The sequence below is a fragment of the Lacerta agilis genome, chromosome 1 (genome assembly GCF_009819535.1).
Source record: "Lacerta agilis isolate rLacAgi1 chromosome 1, rLacAgi1.pri, whole genome shotgun sequence".
Lineage (NCBI taxonomy): Eukaryota > Metazoa > Chordata > Lepidosauria > Squamata > Lacertidae > Lacerta > Lacerta agilis.
In genome coordinates this window covers 120,826,222-120,842,174 of record NC_046312.1, presented here as the reverse complement: position 1 = coordinate 120,842,174, position 15,953 = coordinate 120,826,222, and positions in this window count along the sequence as shown.

Genomic DNA, 15,953 nt, shown 5'->3' with positions numbered 1-15,953 from the left:
TGGCAGGTGGGAAGAAAGAAAGGGTCCCCCTTCCTATGCTGCTCAAAAATATCTCTGCTTTCAATTTGTTTGCAGGCCTCGTAGGAAGCAGGCATACCCTGCAACATTTCTCAGATGAAAATAGGGACAATATTCCTATTATTATTATTATTATTATTATTATTATTATTATTATACAACGCCCATTTGACTAGGTTGCCCCAGCCACTCTGAGAGGCTTCCAACATATATAGAAACCTTGTTCTGGCAGGTCCTGTTTTAGCTGATGGTTACATACCCTCCAAAATTTCTCCGATTAAAAAAAAAAAAGGGACGTCTTATTCAATGATGATGATGATTATTTTATTATATATACCCCACCCATCTGACTGGATCAGAATTGAGTTAATTACAACTTTGGACAGGTTGTAAGTAAGAAGGCAGGCAGATGGGGTCTGTCTGAAGGCAAACTAAGAGTAATGAGGCAGTGTCCCATTTGCCCTAATGAACTAGCCTCCACTGGGTGTCTGTGTGATGGCACAGATGCTAGCCAATAGGTCCTGCCCATGGGCAGCTTTTCCACATTCGGTATGAACTGCTTTAAAAATCTGCGGATCAAATTCCTTTCTGAAGTCACCCCAGGAAAAGAGAGCGAATGGTTATTTAATAGAAAATGTCATATCGCTCTTCAACCCTAGACCAGCAACCATCCAAGGCTTGTTTCTTACAGCTATGCTGTTTTTATGTGCTCAACAATGTTTCAACTGTGCATTGTTTACGGTTTGGGACTGATTCTTCCTCATCTTACTAGGTGATCATAATTCATCCTGAAGAATGAGAACTGGGAGATTTATTGGTTTGTTGTGTGCTTTTGGTGTCACACACACACACACACACACAGAGAGAGAGAGAGAGTCTAGCTATTAAAGCAGTGGACGTGTTCTATGATTTTGGAATGTGCCCACCAGAAACATTCTGATAGGTGTGATTTGAAATGTTATTTTTCCAGCGGGCAAAGAAGAACCCGTTCAGATTCATAGTCTGTCTAAAAGCTAAAAAGAGAAATCATTTAAGACATCACATTAAAATGCCGTTCCAAGTTGGAAGACTCCATTAAAACTTTTAGAGAGCTTTTTACATTGGTTCCACCCCCTTTGTACATTTTGTTCCAGGTATAAGGGTCTCCTGTTTTATAATGCATTTATTATATTTAAAAAACAACAACAAATGCTTTTCCTCTGAGTTTAAAATGTGCTTTTTAAAAGCGTTGTTTTTTAAGGAAACAGAAGCAAAACAAATACCTCGATTGCTCTTCCCCTTTGCAAAGAAGGTTTCGTTCGTTCGTTTGTTTGTTTCTCAGGGTGATTTCTTCCCAATATATTTGTACCTTCAGGGACTTTGGGGCTTGTTCACAGATGCATGTTTATACCCTGACAAATGCAACAGGCAGCAATAACTTGTGAGAAACCTCCCGCACAGATCTGTCACCGCAGATAAAACGCTCACATCGCCTCCAACACAGTAGGTGACATTGATCTGTAGAACAGACTTCTGCTTGTGCAAAAGCACTTGCCTTTCCTTTTGCCTCCCGGCAGCCCCCCTCCCTTCTCCAAATTTCCTCTGGATGATTCAAGGACCCTCCCCATTGGGAAGGTGGGTGCTGCCAGAAGGTTTGGCATTGGAATGAAACTAGGAGGAGAGGAAGGGGGAAGTCCTATTGTGCCTGCAACATGGCCCGGTGCCTTTGAATGGAATCAGTAAATTCAGCTGTTAGCCGCCAATGTTTACTGCAATTGAGTGACATACGTGCATGTCTGAACCAGGTTTTTGTACTATGGTGTTATCCCCTTTTATCCTAGTAACAACTCACTGAGCCATTCGAGCAGAGACCAAAGGATTTGTCCAGTGAGCCTCGTTTCACACTTTATCGGGCAATTGTGCTAGATGTGATCACAATGATGCAGCATTGGTTACACCATTTGCAACAATGCCTATTCAGGAACAACTGACAGTGGTACCTTGGTTCTCAAACTTAATCCGTTCCGGAAATCCGTTCCAAAACCAAAGCGTTCCAAAACCAAGGCGTGCCTTCCCATAGAAAGCAATGCAAAAGGGATTAATCCGTTCCAGACTTTTAAAAACAACCCCTAAAACAGCAGTTTAGCATGAATTTTGCTATCTAACCATTGATCCATAAAATGAAAGCAATAAACAGTGTACTGCAGTCACACAATCAACCCATCAGTAGCTGAACTGGGTTCTACACAGTCACACACAAAAAGAGCCGCAAAAACAAAAATGCAAAATAAATAGCAAGAACAGATCTCAGCGTAACACTCAAAACAGAAGTGTGGCACTCAAATCAGAAGCCTAACACTTAAAACAGAGCATGTTTGCCTTCCAAAAAAAGTTTGCAAACTGGAACACTTACTTGCAGGTTTGCAGTGTTTGGGTTCAAAGTTGTTTGTGTACCAAGGCGTTTGAGAACCAATATACCACTGTATATCAAATAAAGTAATATTCAGTAATCTGTGAGTCTTGGAGGCCACTCCCTGTAAGGCCCTTTCCACCTGACCTAGGGGGCAAGGCCCAGACTCAATAGCTCTACTAAAGAGACTCCTGAGGAGACCAGAGAGACCTCACTATGCCAGACAACAAATCCTAATTATTGGATTCTTTTGCCCCATCTTTTTTGTGCCTGCCAAACTGCCATATCATGCTTATAATAATATTTTATTCTCTTGCTAACTATGCTGTTTTAAATGTGCATTTTATATTTGACTTCACTTAGTGTTTTCTTTTGAAATGCTTAAGTATTGTTTTTTGGTTAACTTTGTGTTAAATATGTATTCTGTAGTTGACCTCCTTTGTAATGTCTTCTTTTGAAATCTTTAAGATAATATTCTGGTTTCCTGTTAATTATGTTGCTTTGACGGTATACTTTGTATACTTGACCTTCTTCAGAATTGTTTGATTTCTAGATTGTTTTACAGTGGTACCTCGGGTTAAGAACTTAATTCGTTCTGGAGGTCCATTCTTAACCTGAAACTGTTCTTAACCTGAGGTACCACTTTAGCTAATGGGACCTCCCGCTGCCGCCATGCAGTTTCCGTTCTCACCCTGAAGTAAAGTTCTTAACCCAAGGTACTATTTCTGGGTTTGCGGAGTCTGTAACCTGAAGCGTCTGTAACCTGAAGCATCTGTGATGGTACCACTATATTGATGTTTCATGTGCTGTAAACTGCTTTGAGATTTTTCTTAGAAATAGAAAGCGGTATAGAAATGAAATTATTATTATTATTATTATTATTATTATTATTATTATTTTCATTTCTATACCACTTTCTGTTTCTAAGAAAATTACTATTACACAATAAAATTAAGCTATCTTTAGCCATCTCACCCCTTGCCTTTCCCTGCAAGACAAATTGCAGCCGTTAAGAGTCGTCAACAGGTTTTCCACACCTATCAGCTGATCATCCATTCCCACCACCCTTCTGAGTAATACCCCTCCTCACTCCCTCACTATATTTAAGGATCTGGTGACTTCTGTTTCAGTGTATCTGAAGAAGTGTGCATGCACACGAAAGCTCATACCAAGAACAAACTCAGTTGGTTTCTAAGGTGCTACTGGAAAGAATTTTCTATTTTGTTTCGACTATGGCCGACCAACATGGCTACCCACCTGTAACTGGAACAATAAAATTAATTCTCAAAACATCAGCAAATAATCATTAAACAGAAATTCACTTTTAACCATTGCCATCAATAATTGCTAATCTATGATCAGTGCAAATAACTGCAAGTCACAACGCATAAAATACCACAATACATTCAATACCTTGTAAAAGGTTCAACTTGAGAAACGAAGACATACAACTCGTAACATTATACAGGAGATAAGGCAACTACAATTCCAGGAGGGCAGAAGCAGCTTCATTTCATGTATGGTGATTTGGATATTTCGCCCTCCGGTATTTCTCAATCTGAGTCTCCTTGACCTGAGAGGTGGGTCATCCAGTTTCTCGTCATGGATTCTCTGTGGAATGTGATGTTGCTGCAACGAATGGACGCCTTATCACCAGGCTTTCTGGAAAAAAATGGCTTGCACTCAGCGGTTTCCTAGCTTCGTAAGCCAGTGCTGCCCTTCCAGATGGCTATTGCGTGCAAGTCAAGCACTAGGCTGCCTCCTCCAAAATGGAAAATGCAGGGATCCTGGTGGCATCCTGTAATGAATGACAGAAGGCCATTGAAACGCACTGTTGCCTTCTGAATGGCTGCTGGAATGCCCTGCATTTCCAAATGATCCCTGGACTGCATTGAACCCAGGGTGATGACTTGCACCAAGAATGACGGAACTTATGACCCTCCAGATGCCACTGGACTACAATATTTGTCATCGTTGACCATTCGCCATGCTGCCTGGGGTTAATGCAAGTTGGAGTCCGACAGCATCTAGAGGGCCACGGAGCCCCCATCAATGGCTTACACAGAGTACGCATGCACATTCAGCTGCCTAACAGTGTCCGTGTCACCCAGGAAATCGCAACCGCAGAGATAAGAAAATAAGAGTCGTTCTGTTGTCTGGAGAGGTCACTTCCTGGGCCGAATGGAGAAGCGGCTTTCAGCAGAGCCCAGCGCCGGAAACACACAGCTCCACTGAGGCAGCACCAGGTGTATGACATTTTGCACCCCTAAGAATTTTGCTCCTGTGGCCCCTGCTTCTGAGCTACAGCTCTCTTATTCTGCTATTCCCTTTCCTGTTACCATCTCGGGCTGCATACAAACCGTGTACAGTCAAACCTCTGTTCCCGATAATGCCTCCGTTAGATTAGATTAGATTAGATTAGATTAGATTTATTTATTGTCATTGTCCATATATACACAGTATACACAACAACGAAAATCAAACACCCAAAGACCGGATTTACCATACACATTTGCACATATCTCCAACACTCTCATCCTTATTAAAACATAATCTATTAAAACATAACATAATCCAGAGTATAACATAACCTATTAAAAGCATAGCATAACCTAAAAGCCTGTCTCATTCCTTACTACTCACTGCTTACTATTACTTACTACTGACCCTGAGATCATTATTAAGTGCAATCAAAGCTCTTGGATAGAAACTATTCAGAAGGCGTGTGGTTCGAGTTTTCATTATCCTGTATCTTCTGCCCGAAGGCAACAGTTCAAAAAGGTTGTGAGCAGGATGGGTGGGATCTCTCAGGATGTTGTGTGACTTCTTCAAACAGCGAGACGTGAAGATCTCATCCAGGGTTGGTAGTTGGAGCCCAATAACATTCTGGGCAATTTTAATTATTCTCTGTAAAGCATTTTTATCCGTTACAGAGCTGCTCCCATACCATTATAGTATACTATAGGTTAAGACACTCTCAATGGTACTGTGATAATAGGACAGGAGTAGGTGCTGAGATAGATTCAATCCCCTGAGCATTCTCAGGAAATACAACCTCCCCTGCACCTTCCTCACAGCCATATTAGTATTTACAGTCCATGAGAGGTCCTCGGAGATGTAAATGCCCAGGTATTTAAAACTGCCAACCCTCTCCACCTCCTCGCCATTTATGTGCAATGGTAAAAATACACTTTTCTTTCTTCTAAAGTCAATTATAAGTTCTTACTGTACGTTTCGGCTCCCGAACGCCGAAAACTGGAAGTGTTCCGGTTTTTGAACGCTTTTCGAAACCCGAATGTCTGACACAGCTTTCGCTTGAGTGCGAGAAGCTCTTGCAGCCAGTCGGAAGCCGTGCCTCGGTTGTCAAAAGTTTCAGAAGCGGAACGGGCTTCCAGAATGGATTACATCCAACAACCGAGGTTCGACTGTATTTAGAGCACATTGAAAGAATCCTAGGAGCTGCATTTACACCTTGCAGAGCTACAGTTCCCAGAATCCCAAGAAGCTACAGTTCCCAGGACTCCTTGGGTGCTGCTGCATGCTTTAAAGGTGATTTAAATGTATACCCAACATTTGTAGCCAATCCCCCCCCTTTTCGCTACAGGGCATTCTTTTTAAAACACTGCCACCAGACTCACACCTGAAGATTAACAGCGCAAAGCTAGCCTGCTTTTTCTTACTGAGAGCTGACTGCTGCAAGTAGCAGCAGGCATCTTGCCTGCCTCTCGCCCCAGCTATGGACCTCCAACGTGACTGGAGAGAAGGATGTACTGAAGTCTTCCATCTAGAAAGAGCTTTAGCCCTTGGCTTTGCCTAAATGAAGACTGCCAGTCACACCGGATTAAGCACTGAGGTTTTTTCTTTTTCTTTTTTCAATGTGAACTGTTAGGTTATTGCTTTGAAAACAATTTCACTTAAGACCTCAAATTTAGACGAGGAGTCGGAGAATCCCCAAAGGTAAAATGCCAGGAGCTTATCTGTTTAGTAGGTTGCCAGCCCTCAGAAGAATGGGTTGCGAAGCAAACATTAGCACTTGCTCTCCTTTCTCTTTCCTACATCTGCAGAATTTTAAAGCGTTATCAGAACTACAGGCTTCTAAAGGGCACGGCTGACTCCTGCCCTCCTTATCTGCGAGTGGCACCAACATTGCAGGACTTGGGGGCAGATGGCTGCCCCCTCCCACTCAGCAAAAAGGGCAGGAGGACCCCCAATGCATGAGGGCTGCCTTACCCTGTTATGAAGTGCAATGCTCTTGATTCCTGGAAAGGCCTACATGAGAGAAAGTACAGTGGTACCTTGGTTCTCAAACTTAATCCGTTGCGTGTGGAGGTCCCCAACGCCGCCACCCCCAAATAATTCAGACATGAGACATAATTTTGTTTGGGTTTTTGGCAGAATTTTGGCCACAACTTTATTAAATTACAAATCAATGTGAGTGGTTGTGTAGGCATTGGTCCAGACTAGCTGCCCGACGGGACAGAGCTGACCATGTGTCAGCAGTGGGAAATCCCATCTGGGGAGAGATCTGGGGGTTGGTAGGCAGATCCCTCCCCCTCCCCAGTGGGTCCGAGGGGCTCTCGCGTGGGCCCTGACCCCTACCGGGGTTTTGGACAAAAGCATATGAGCCCCTGGATTTCTTTAATGGAATTCCCAGCACACCACCGCCATTTGGAGGGACTACCGCCCCTCCAATCACACATAATGGCCAATGCCTAACCGCCAACCTTACAAGTTGTGACTAGTTGCTAAGCAGTAGGCAAAAACCAGAATGCAACAGCCAATCAGCCAACTGGCAAAATTCCTACCAGACCCCTGCCCCAAAAGCAGACGACCCCATGACAGGCATAGCAAGGTCAACACAGAGGCTTAACACCGGGGGGTGGTGGTGGGGTGGTGGTGGTGGGGTGGTGGGTGATCTGCAGCGTGCAGCCAAGAGGACGGTCAGTCATGAGGCTGACCCATATATAGGCTGCTGGCTGTCCATCAAAACTTGATACATATGAACCTCCCTAACAACACCCCCAGGCCCAATCAGAGCTGTGGCCATCTATACTATTCCGCGCACAGCAATGGAGGTGGCTTGCTGGCCCCCACCGCAACACATGCTCTCTATGAGGGAAACCCGCTTTCCAGAAGTACGTTCCAAAACCAAAGCGTTCCAAAACCAAGGTGTGCTTTCCCATAGAAAGTAATGCAAAAGGGATGAATCCGTTCCAGACTTTTAAAAACAACAATTTAACATGAATTTTACTATCAAACGAGACCATTGATCCATGAAATGAAGGCAATAAACAATGTACTGCAGTCACACAATCAATCAATCAACCAATCAATCAATCAATCAATCAACCAACCAACCAGTAGCTGAACTGGGTTCCACACAGTCACAAAAAAGAGCCACGAAAACAAAAATGCAAAATAAATAGCAAAAACAATTAGACCTCAGCGTAACACTCAAAACGGAAGTGTGGCACTCAAATCGGAAGTGTAACACTCAAAACGGAGCACGTTCAGCTTCCGATAAAAGTTCGCAAGCCGCAACACTTACTTCTGGGTTTGCAGTGTTTGGGTTCCAAGTTGTTTGAGTACCAAGGCATTTGAGAACCAAGGTACCACTGTAGTGTCTATAGGCTACCTGACTCTAAGCCATTTAGGCCTTTCAGCCCAGAGTCAACTCTGAGGCTAGTGGACTTGACATCAAACAGGAGTTCCGCGCACCGACTTTCAGGCACCAGCCAAAAGCCTGTTGGCTGCGTTTTGGACCAACTGAAGCTCCCAGATTGTCTTCAAAGGTAGCCCCATGTAGAGTTCATTACAATAATCCAGTCTGGATGTAACTGAAGCGTGGAAGACTACAGCCAAGTCCAGGAAAGACCATAGTCGGTGCATCACCTGAAGCTCATAAAAGGCTGCCATATAAACATCAAGGATCCAGTAGGTCCCCCAAGCTGTGAATCAACTCCTTTAGGTGGACAGCAATGCCGCCTGGGACAGGCTGGGCCAGCTCACAGCTTCTCAACTGTGCCAACCCTTCTATCTCCTGATTTGCTTGATTCTTCCTTTTTTAAATATACTGTAGTTTTATTTTTGATTCTCATTTTTCAAAAATTAAATTATGTATATCATTTTTCACCTTCTACCTCCCTCTTTCTGTGGTTCTGTATGGTTATTAAACGCTTACTGCATTTCCAAATTATTGTTGTTGTTCAGTCATTCAGTTGTGTCCGACTCTTCGTGACCCCATGGACCAGAGCATGCCAGGCACGCCTATCCTTCACTGCCTCTCGCAGTTTGGCCAAACTCATGTTAGTAGCTTCGAGAACACTGTCCAACCATCTGATCCTCTGTCGTCCCCTTCTCCTTGTGCCCTCCATCTTTCCCAACATCAGGGTCTTTTCTAGGGAGTCTTCTCTTCTCATGAGGTGGCCAAAGTACTGGAGCCTCAACTTCAGGATCTGTCCTTCTAGTGAGCACTCGGGGCCGATTTCCTTGAGAATGGATAGGTTTGATCTTCTTGCAGTCCATGGGACTCTCAAGAGTCTCCTCCAGCACCATAATTCAAAAGCATCAATTCTTCGGCGATCAGCCGAAGTATATTTTAAAATATACAGTATATTTTAAAATATACTGTAGTTTTATTTTTGATTCTCATTTTTCAAAAATTAAATTAAATTATGTATATCATTTTTCAACTTCCACCCCCCTCTTTCTGTGGTTCCGTATGGTTATTACACACTTACTGCATTTCCAAATTATTACTTATCCCATATAATCAATTTATATTTTATACCACATTTTTACATTAATCTTGCTAGTGATTTAATCTGTGCGTGATTCTTCCTTGTTCCTGAGCAAACCTTTCCTTTCACCCCATCTCCCTCCCTCCATCCACTAGACCTCGCCGACGGCAGCACTGTGCCGGAGTCCAAGGAACTGAATTCCTGCTCCGGGAATGCCAGTTTTATCCCATGCTCATCCACCACATCATGTCCTCTGGATATTTCTTCATCTTGTTGCCTTGGAGGATAATTACTTCAAAGAGCAACCCTGTTGCCTGGTGTTCCAGCTGAACTCGCCGCCATTGTGTTTGCCAAGCCGGCCACCCGAGCCAAAATCTGAATCGAGGTTTTCTGGCAGGAGCGTGGCGTGTTCCGCCTCTCCGCCGCTGGCAGAGTGTCTAATTTATCCTGATTGCGAATGCTCGCCGCCGTCCTTTTGTGAATTAGCCGTGCCTTCAGATGCGGCGTAATGGACACAGAGTCCGCAGGCCTCCCGCTCCGAGCTGCCTGTCAAAATGAGGGGCTAATGTGTTTTGTTAGAATATTTGCCTGCCATTTTGATAGAAGCAGGGAGAAGCTGGGTGGTGACAACTGGGCAATGGGCAGACAGGAGCGTAGCTCCAAATATCTTCTTGGCAATCGAAAAGGGGGGGGGGGGCGGCGGCGATATAGTAATGCTGACATACAGACACAGGAACTAGAAAGGCTATTTGTTCCCACACAGTCTAGTAATAGGGAATTAGATGAAAGATGACATTTTTTTGGCTACGGGGCCTACCTCAGGCTTGCAAAAGAAGAGAACATCCTGAAGGAAGCCTGAGGCAACTCCTCATATAATATTCATTTCTCTCCCTTCCTAATCTAAAGTTTATCTCTGTGAAGTACGTATGCATGTGTGTGTGTGTGTGTGTGTGTGTGTGTGTGTGTGTGTGTTATTTTTAAAAGCCCTCAAAGTAAATTGCTGAGGCAGCAGCAATAGGGATCCTGTTTTTCCACGTGCTGTTACAATAATCACAGTTTTGTGTGTGTGTGTGTGTGTGGTTTTTTCCCCCTGGAGATACCATCTTCCGTATACAGGACCACGGTTCCCTAAGTGGCTCGTGGGAATTAGACATGATAATAATAATAATAATAATAATAATAATAATAATAATAATAACAACTTTTTATTTATACCCTGCCCTTCCCAGCCAAAAACCGGGCTCAGGGCGGCTAACACTAATTAAAATCACAGCAAAAACATAAACACAATCAATTTAAAATAACAGATTAAAATACAAATTTAAAAATGCAATATTAAAACTGCAGTCTCATTTTCAAATAACCCACCAATAAAAGAATGAAGCATAAATATCATGAGTTTAGTGACATGCTTTTTAAAACAACAACCGCAGCCCCTTAAAACTGGACCCTCAAAAAATGCAGTGAAGTACGAAGCTGTTAATTAAAAGCAGCGGCAGAGTTGGAGGTCACCAAGTGAATGTATTCATCACCAATAATACGTTTCTGTTTAGACTAAACTCACTCTAAGTGATGCTATGGCTGTTGCTAGGTAACAAGGGGGGATTGTTCTGTCCTGTGCTAAGCTCTTAAAGGTACATTTATGAAGTGTAATCTTCACTTTTTGCTTGAGATTAATTTGCAAATGCATGGATTTAAATTATTTAAGGTCAATAAACTTTTAAAGGCTTCTCTGCAGCATCACTCAGACATTGTCTCTCAGGGAACGCTTGACAATGTTCCAAATTAACTCGTATCAGAAGCGAAAATATCTTTGCGACCGAGGTAGCACCTCTGAATAAATTGACAAACCGAAATGTGCCACTTTTGATTCCATCCCGCCACTACCCACCACCAAAGAACATTTTGCGGCTATTTGCAATGCAAATACAATTATCAGGAGGTCCAAAAATAAAAGGGAACATGCTTAAAGTGGCTTCTGTTTTTTTTTTTTTAAAAATGCACTGTTCCTGCTGGTTCAATGTGATCTTTGTGTTGATGTGGTTCATTTAAGGCCTGCTGAAGGTATTTTGTCTCCTCAGGTGAAGTAAAATGTTGTAGACTTCTGAGATGAAGCATGGGGAGTGGGGAAAGTGGTGTGTGTTTCTGTGGGGATAGCCAGCAGATGGGACGGCCAGTAATTCTGGAGTTCCTGCTCCCACTGCGTCGTGAAAGGGTCCGCTGGCTATGATCTCAAGGTAGTTGTCATGAGTTCTGAAGGTTGCTGAAGTTTCTGAAGGTTTTCTGCAGGTGTCTGGAAGTTCCGAAGATTCCGGAGGTCTCCGGAGAAGAAGATAGACTAAACTAGGTAGCGCCCAAAACTTAGAAGGCCAAATAAAAGCTTTTTAAATAAAATGAAATAAATACTAAGAGACTGCAGTCAATGGTGAAGAAGCTCTCAACTGCTCTGTGCGGATGGTTTTGGTTTTGGTTTCTCTCTGGCTTGTCTCGCGCGTTCTCCACACATGCTACAGAGAGCGGAGGCTATTTATTGAAGAATCAAACATCGTCATAACATTTACATGAACTAATCACAACCTTGTCTCTATGCTAGTTTTTGGGCGGGAAACTAACTACTGACCGTTACATTGGCCAAATTGGTGCGCTTCGCCCAAACGCGGAGGGATCCATGCAGCAAAATTCCCTGCTGGATCCTTTGCCCTTCCTTCCTAATGAGGAAGGACACTTAAAGTAAACACAAACAAACAGGTGCAGTAGCACCTTAAAAACATATTCCCACATGTTTCTACCCTCTTTTTCCTAATTTCACATACAGTGGTACCTTGGTTCTCAAACGCCTTGGTACTCAAACAACTTGGAACCCAAACACTGCAAACCCGGAAGTATTGGTAAGTGTTCCGGTTTGCAAACATTTTTTTTTTGGAAGCCGAACGTGCTCCGTTTTGAGTGTTACGCTTCCATTTTGAGTGCCACACTTCCGTTTTGAGTGTTACGCTGGCAATTAAGAGTGTTATGCTGTGGTCTGTCTGTTTTTGCTATTTATTTTGCGTTTTTCTTTTTGCAGCTCTTTTCTGTTTTGTTTTTGTGACTGCGAGGAACCCAGTTCAGCTACTAATAATAATTTTGTTATTTCTATGCAACCCATCTGACTGGGTTACCCCAACCACTCAGAGCAGCTCCCAGCAAAATATTAAAAACACAATTGACCATTAAAAACTTCCCTGAGCAGGACTCCCTTCTGATGTCTTCTAAAAGTCAAATAGTTGTTTATCTGTTTGACATCTGACGGAGGGCGTTCCACAGGGCAGGTGCCACTACTGAGAAGGCCCTGGTTCCCTGTAACTTCACTTCTCGCAGTGTGAGAGCTGCCAGAAGGCGGTTGGAGATGGACCTCAATGCAATTTCCTCCATGGCACAACTGATAACAGTCAAGGCATGGGGAATGGCCTTTATAGCAGCAAATGATGCTTAATTTTCAAATGGTGAGGAGTTACAATGAGGGATCTTTTCAGATGCCTCCTCTAATTAAAATAAAATAATCCCGTGACTTCTGCAATTCAGTATTATAGATTCAGAAGGTGATGAAAATGTTTTCATTAAAGAAAGAGAGAGAGAGAGAGAGAGAGAGAGAGAGAGAGAGACCCTTCAGGCATGGCATTTCATCTCAAGCCTCTAATAACATTAATAAACTCTTTAATCTCTGCCATGTTTATGACTTAATAGGAATCCTTAAAGAGATGACAGGCTAGCGAGAACTGCCAGGTCCCTTCAATTTCTACACGCATAGCTTTCCCATTCATCCGAAGCGGAAAATTCCTCTGCAGAGAGGAGTAATCCAGACGACTGAAGTTAGAAGAGATGTGTAAACCGTTATTACAAATCAGAGGGAGAAGTATTTCCTTTGCTTTCTCAGATCTGAGGGAAACACAGTCTCCACACCCCAGTTGACCCCTTTATCACACTCGCAACTGAAAAATAGGCTTAATTACAAGGCTTGTTCACACGTTACACTGAACACGTGCTTGTGAAAGGGTACACACTTGTTAATTTGTGCAGCTCAGCTAATGTGTGCACAGATTGCACACTGACTGAATATTACATATTAGGGACAACTCAACCATTTGTTGTTAAGTATAGTAATTTAATTCATTGAAATTGTAAATGCTTGGATGCATTACTTTGGGTTTAAATTTGATTGGTTGGCAACTGAATTCTAGAGCATTCTCTAGTAGTTCTCATGTGATTGGCTGCCGTTGGTCACATGGGAGGTATCTAGTGAAGAAAAGACTCCATTTTATGTGAAGCAAGATGACTGTGTTTTAGAATCCACTGTGAACACTGCTAAGTTGAATAGAGTGTTGGGGTGCTTCTTCTGTGCTTGAGAGAAAGAGAGCTCAACAGGAGCTGCAAGTCCTGGCCTAATTGAGACACAGAAGGCTGAGCTCTGGAAAGAGAGGGAAATACAGTTGTTTGGAAGACAGAAGAAGAGACTAAGCCCATGCTTGGAGAAGCATGTGGCTGTAAATATTATGTTTTAATTCATTCATTTTCTGTAAGTATACTTTTTGAATGTTAAAGTCTGGGTATTGGTTTAATTTCCAAAGAAGGGTGTCAGTCGTATATATAATTTGAGCTTCCTAGCTGTATTTTTGCTACCCTTACTTGAATATTTGTGTACACAGGCCCAGGTAGGCACAGAGGTAGTGCTCTCATTGAATGTAACTAGTAAACACCACATACAAGTTCTGCAAAATGCATCACTGCCACCCTTGGGAGGTGAAACCACGAGAAGCAGACACAACATTCCAAGGATGGTCCTCCTGTTTTAAGGCGGGGATGGTCCTCTTCTTGTCTACATCTGTATCAGGAGCTGTTGCCTCTTAAGAGTGCTGAAAGTTATGAGAATACCCTATTCCTCTCACAGAACTACAATCCCCAGAATTTCCTGGGGTGAGAGATGGGATGCTAAAGAATCTGTAGCTCCGTGAGGGTCTCCTACCAACTCTCAGCACCCTTAAGAAACTACAGCTCCCAGAATTCTTTAGGGGAAGCCATGGCTGTTTATGGTGGTATAATAATGCTTTAAATGTTTGGTGCAGACGTGGCCCATATTTTAATTTAAAAACACAGCAGGATATCTTCATTGCTTGGCTGAATCTTAAGCTCACAAAATTCCAAATTTGGCAACACCATCCCGCTCCTGTGCTTGTGTGGAGGAAATCTAGTATAACCGTTAAAAAAAGGCAAAATCAACTTAGTACACAGATGACATGTCATATACATTTGTTCCTTTGTCATCTGCTCACAGTCGGTTTAGTCATGCTGGCCACATGACCCGGAAAGCTGTCTGTGGACAAACGCCGGCTCCCTCGGTCTGAAAGCGAGATGAGCGCCGCAACCCCATAGTCGCCTTTGACTGGAAGAAGAAGAAGAAGAGGAAGAGTTTGGATTTGATATCCCGCTTTATCACTACCCGAAGGAGTCTCAAAGCGGCTAACATTCTCCTTTCCCTTCCTCCCCCACAACAAACACTCTGTGAGGTGAGTGGGGCTGAGAGACTTCAGAGAAGTGTGACTAGCCCAAGGTCACCCAGCAGCTGCATGTGGAGGAGTGGAGACACGAACCCGGTTCCCCAGATTACGAGTCTACCACTCTTAACCACTACACCACACTGGCTCTCCACTTAACCGTCCAGGGGTCCTTTACCTTTTACCTTTTACAAATATCTGTTCAATAACTGTACTGATGTACGCGAAAGGCTGAGGAAACCTCCTCCCTTCACTCGGCGCTGTATTGGAAATAACAAAACGGAGAATCAGCACTAAAGCCCTTTGTTTATTTCTGTGTTTTGATGCTGTCACAGTCGACAGTGTTAATGCAGCATAAGGAGAATTTGAAGCAGAAACGTTATGCTTTAAAACCCTCATAAACATCAGTGCAAAATAAACAGTGAGAATTGATCTCTTTTTTAAAAGGAGAAAGCAAGACTATTTTGTGATGGTGGGGTAATGAAAGGGTCTGTCTCGTGACAATTTTTAATAGTGCAATGAAGCTGAATTACTTTGGAATTCCATCAGAAATTGAGCAGCCGTTACCATAACATCAGATCTGTTCCCACATAATTAGTATGATTATAAACTGGATATTGAATGAATGCAAAATAGCAGAACGCAACTGATTTTTTTTTTTTGAGTGGTGGTGGGGTCATAAGTCCTTTGGGGATTTCGATTGCTAGCGCTCTGTGGTTTTCCAAGTTCATAAAGCTCTCTGCAGCTATCCCATATGGGGGGTCGAACTTGCAACCTTGGCATTATCAGTACCGTGCTCTAACCAACTGAGCTATATTACTCAATAGATTGCTGATATCCTTGAATGCTTATAGCACCCACTTCTAGGTAAAGCGATGCAGGTTTGTAAGCGAAGGGTTGTGCCCAGCTAATTTCTACTCAGGCAGGGAAGACCTGCTGAAATCAATCAATCCAAATTAGTCACTTCCATTAATCTCAATGGGTCTACGCTGCAAACCCCGAGTCCTGTTAATTTAAACCATGGGTAGGCAAACTAAGGCCCAGGGGCCGGATCAGCCCAATCACCTTCTAAATCCGGCCTGCGGATGGTCCGGGAATCAGAGTGTTTTTACATGAGTAGAATGTGTCCTTTTATTTAAAATGCATCTCTGGGTTATTTGCGGGGCCTGCCTGGTGTTTTTACATGAGCAGAATGTGTCCTTTTATTTAAAATGCATCTCTGGGTTATTTGTGGGGCCTGCCTGGTGTTTTTACAGGAGTAGAATGTGTCCTTTTATT